Consider the following 5,608-nt stretch of genomic DNA (forward strand, 5'->3'; position numbering starts at 1 on the left):
GCAGGGGTGCCAACTTGAATAAAATGGGGGGGGCAGCAGGTAAGTGGTCCACGCACACCATTGGTGATCCACGCACACCATTTGAATGGCAATGCCCATAAACTGGGGGGGGGGGGAGCTCCCCCAGAGGTTTTAGTGGATGCTGAAGACCCCTCAGCCCCTGGGAGTGGGATCCTATGGATGGCAGATAAAGACACTGAGAATATGCCCTTCAAAAGGTCGCACAGGCCTCTAGGGGCGCATTGGAAGATGGCTGACAATACCATCTCTCCGGCTCACACGAGGTAATTAAGAGGCTAATGATGGGAGTAATTAGCCTCCCGGGTTTTCCCAGGGGATGGAAAAATGCTGCCTCGTCTGCGGATGCCTATAAATCACCCCCGAGTTCGAAAGAAGGAGGGGGTGGGGGCACTGGGCAGAAAGCCCTCGAGTGAGTTTTTGGCTCTCCTGCACGCTGCTTCCGATCACGATCCTAGTTGCATTGCTTAAGATAAACAATTGGAGAAGAATAAATGCACATGTTTCGAGTGAAGGAAAGGATATACTGATTGCTAATTAAATCGACCTCTGAGAAGCTGAGTGACGGATTGGATTGAACAGAAGACTACATCAAAGAATCACAGCTATGTCGGTATGTTGAAATGGATCGGAAAGGGGGGGGGAAACCTTTCTCTTTTTCAAGATGATTTATCTAACAACCCCTCCCCAAGAAGAACCGCCACACGACTGATAGCAAGTGAGATGGGAAAATAAACTGTGTGGAAATAAAATTATTAACTAAAGGCTTTGTTTTGCGGAAGATCTGAAAAGGAAACGAAAGGCTTTTGGATGATGCAGTTCTAATTGGGAACCGCCATTATGAGACGAGACAGACTTTGTTGCAAGATTTACAGTCAAAGGGGGAGGAAGCCATGGTTCTGTTATCATATATGAATTCTACGTTTGATCTGGCAAGAACTCCCCTGAAAAGACTGATTTATGGAGCAACCGATCTGGGAAAGTTAATGAGCAGATGCTTAGATTGTATCTTATGGGAACTGCTGAAATGGTGCCTGCCATTTGAACAGAACTTTTGGATCAGCGTGAAAATCCACACAGGACTATAATAATGTTTGCTTCAACTCGCTTGTGGAGATAATCTCAGAGGTTATAAAGAGGAAAAAAATGATAACAACAAGAAGATTGGAAGACGGGATTTGTAAAGGATAACAACAAAGAGGTGGAAAGACGGGACTTGTGAACATCAAAGCAGCAGAAATATGAGATGATTGGACCCTTTCTGAACTCGAAGTATGGGTACACCCAACAAAAATTTAAAATTCGGCTAAATATTTGGAGTTTATTATGTATTGGTATAATTTGGAATTAATGTGATATGATTGGTTTGTCAATTGGAAATTTAATAAAAATTATTTTTTTAAAAAAATCAAAAGGTCGCACAGGTAGTGCTTGATGGAGATATGACTAAATCCCGTGATATACAGAAGGGGACAAGGCAAAGATGTCCACTTTCCCTGTTCTTTTTATTCTGGTCCTAGAAGTGTTGCTGAGAGATATTAGAGGAAAGGATTATGGGAAGAAAGATTTAAAAAGAAATATACAAGCTAAGGGCATTTGCTGATGACATGATGTTAACTTTAGAAAAAGTTAGAACTTTAGAATACCACAGCAGGGAATTGGTATTCTTATGGACCAGTAAATGAGTTTGGTGCATTAGCAGTTTTTAAGATTAACCATCAGAAAAGGAAAGTATTAATATGACCACATACTAGGTGGTCAACAACAAATAACACCTGACATGGGCTGAAGTTAGAAAAGATATGCCAAGATGGGAAAGGTTAAAATTGTCATTGCGGGTCAAAATTTCAGTAATAAAAATGAATGTTTTGCCTAGAATGATCTTTTTATTTCAAACAATACCTATTGTGACTGATTTACTGTTTAGAGATGGCAAAAAAGATTTCTTTAAGTTTTATCGCAATGTAAAAAACCACGAGCTAAAATGAAAGTACTGCGAGATGTGAAGGAACTGCCTGATTTGAAATTGTATTTTGCAGCCTGTTGCTTAGTGTGGAGGAAATACAGTGGTACCTTGATTTAAGACCGTAATCCGTTCCGGAAGTCCGGTCTTAAAACAAAGCGGACTTAAAACAAGGCGTGCTTTCCTATAGAAAGTAATTGAAAATGGATTGATCTGTTCTAGACAATGAAACACACCTCCTAAAACAGCAATTTAACACAAATTTTACTTTCTAACGAGACCATTGATCCATGAAATGAAGGCAATAATCAATGTACTGTACTATAAAATAAATAAGACAGTATTGTGGATGGAAAATTTTCTTGTTTTCCCCCCTTATGTGCACTGATGATAGCCATTGTTTGGATGGGGGACTTTTATCCATTTTTGCAGTCAGACAATCAACCAGTAGCTGAACTCGGTTCCACACAGTTACAAAAACAAGTCACAAAAATGAAGTCACAAGGCACAGTCACAGGTCAGTCCCATAAAACGAAGCCACAGTCAAAAAACCGAAAAAGCCACATAAACCAAAATGCAAAAATAAATAAATAAAAAATAGCAAAAACAAAACCTCCAAATATCACCTCTGTGTTGCTTGGGTGCTCGGGACTCAACAGCTGGCAGACTCAAACAGGAAGCCTCAGTTAACAAATGGGACTCAATTAACAAAGGAAATACACTCAACAGGAACCAGACAATGAAAAGCGACCCCTAAAACAGCAGCTGGGCCCGACCCGGAGCACTCATTTCCAGATCGTAATTGGACTTAGTCCAAAACGACTTATAATAGACTGGACTTTAGTCAAGGTTCCACTGTAGTGGGTGATCCTAAGAAATAGGAGAGTTTTGGAATTAGAATGCCGTGATTTGAGGTTTGAATGACATGGATATATGTCATATGACAAGGTCAAAGTGAATGTGGACTTGAAAAATCATTTTGTTAGACGCACTATATTGAGAATCTGGAATAGATAGGTGTCAGGACTGCCGCTAGGTCCCAGCTCACAGAGGACCAACGCCCAGTGGATATTATATACAAAAGTCTTTATTGAAGTTTAGTTTCCATTTCCAAGCTCTGGGTGCGCAGACCCACGTCTTAACGCTAGACCGGCTAAGTCCCCTCTGACTCACTGCTCCACCCACACCAGTTTAAGATTCTAGCCCGGCTCCACCTCTTGCGCTGCTCTTTCCTGCGCTGGGTCCTTCTGCCCTCTGGGGTTCCCTCCTTCCTGGACTCCTCTGACGCTGAGCCTCCTGAGTCTTGCCCCTCCCTCCGGCGGGCTTTAGGACCTGGCTCCCTTCCCGGGCTCCCCGCTGTGCCGCGCTCCTGTACATTTGAACTTGGCGCGCGCGCCCAGCTGGTGACTTTCCTTCTGACCGTTTCCCCGCTTCCTGATGTGGGTGTTGCCAAACCTGACTCCTCTCCTCCCTCTGGTGGTGAGGACACTGGTCCCGACTCCTGGGACTCCCCCTCCCCACTGCGCTCTGGTGGAGACGCTGGTCCTGATCTCCAGCTGCTGCTCAGGGACTCCCCGCTGGCCCCTCCCTCTTGAGGTTTCTCCCCTGGAATCTCCCTTGCTCTGGCCACCGGCGCTCCCTTCTGTGAGTCCTCCGATTCGCTAGAGAGGCTTGTGGAATAACTCTGGCCACTGTCACTGCCTGCGCCCCCCTCGTACTCCTCCTCCTCACTCTCCATTTGCTCCCCCTCCTGTGTCTCTCCTTCTGAACCCCTGACAATAGGTTTCATTTGAAAAGAGGCGACAGGTAAAGAGAAATGGTTAGTTTAGGGAGGCCAGGTGACTTCACCTATTACAGCTTTTCATTGTATAGGTTTGTTAGATTTGTGCATTGCTTCCCACTAAGGAAGTCCCAAAGCTATGTACAGCTGTTCTTCTGGTTGGTGCCAGAGCATTCCTACATCCCAGTCTTCCTGAATTCTGGGTGAACTGGAATAATTCCTAAACCACAAATTCCAGAACTGCAGCACACGTGCTTTACTGCACTTTTAAGTTTCTTCCATTCATTGCTTTGCCTGCACACACCAGTGTGTTCTGCAGATTAACCTGGACACAGCTCAACATGGACTTCCTCAATGACATTTCCATATCCTTCTGGGGCACAAATGAGCTGGGAGAATTAACACAGTTGTTCCCGCAATCTTATGGTGCAGCAAGGTGGGGGTGGGCAAGTGGGAAAATGAAGCCCTCATGATGCTTATCAAGCAAAGCAGTATACAGTGTCATCATGGAATGAGTGAGATGGATGATGACCCTGCAATGATGGCAAATAAATTCCAAACAAGGCTGAACTAGCCACATGAACCAGTCGTCAACCTGAAAGTTGGAAAAGGGTAAATGGCTTTCAAATGCAGCAGAAGTTACATTATTACCCATAGGAACAGTTTGCCAACAGTCACTGTGCAGAGCCGGACCAACACAGTTTGCTGCCTGAAGCAAAAACGGTGCCTCTCCTATCCCATTCCATGTACAGCAGCCAATTGAGCTGTCAGCTGATCTTCCACAGCACCTGAGGGTAGCAGGCTCACTTAGGAGGTGCAGGACAGGCAGAATGGCACAGCAAGGTGGGGGTGGGCAAGCGGGAAGATGAAGGTCACATGACCCCTACCAAGCAGACATTTTGCTGCTGCTCCTCACTCTGGACCATGATGCTTAAGAACAAACAACACAAAATGCCATGGAATGGGCAATGTTAGTAATATTATTAAAAGGCAGAAAAACTAATAATTGGGTAAGGCAAAGATCAAAAGTTGTGAATGTAGTGGAATAGGCCACTAAGTCAAAACTGACCACCATGTGCATCATGGAGTGAAGACCGGGGAGGGGGGGGGGCTTGACTGGCTCATTGATATGGCCAGATGGTGATCTGCAGACCAGCCACACTGTGGTCCATGGCTCTGTTCCAGGCACCAATCAGCTAGGCCAGCTGAGCTCCTGGGGGTGGGAGCTCGGGGCAGACTGCAGGAAGAGCCTCTCCCCCTCTGGTTTGGGTCAGCTCCAAACGAGGAGAGCTGGCATGCCTTGTGACAATTGCCATCTTGGACCTGAACGTCTTGAATTCTTGTTTTGCAGCACTCAGCCTTTGCTATGGAGAAAGGTTGGCCACTGGTTGATGGGGCTGGGCATTGGGGGAGGGGATTTTGCCTTCCCCAGAGCACTGTTATTCTTGGCATGGATGTTACATTTACCGATAATGTTGTCCTTAGTTTCTGGCAGGTGCTGCAGGCATTGGGCTCCCTGCTTCTCAATGGGGGCTCTCTGGAGGAGGGATTTGGGTGTTGCTTCTGGACCCAGACCTGCAGGATGGCAATAGTGGCTCATGAACTCAAAGCTCTCTGACCTTCCACTAACATTTCCCAGCCTGCAGATTGGCTGTGTGCTTCTGCCCAGAGCTGGGCTGCCTGATATTTGGATCCTTGCACCCTCTGCTAGGCCAAAGTGGCTTAGTTGTAACCAATAAAGTTCTGGCCATTTCTCTTTCTTTGTGGGATTCTTGCTGTCCATACTCTGAGCACAAATGCTCAAACTGCAATTTGCTACATTCCATAGTCACAAGGAAATCAAAACA

Source organism: Podarcis gaigeae (assembly GCF_964106915.1).
Source record: "Podarcis gaigeae genome assembly, chromosome: 3".
Lineage (NCBI taxonomy): Eukaryota > Metazoa > Chordata > Lepidosauria > Squamata > Lacertidae > Podarcis > Podarcis gaigeae.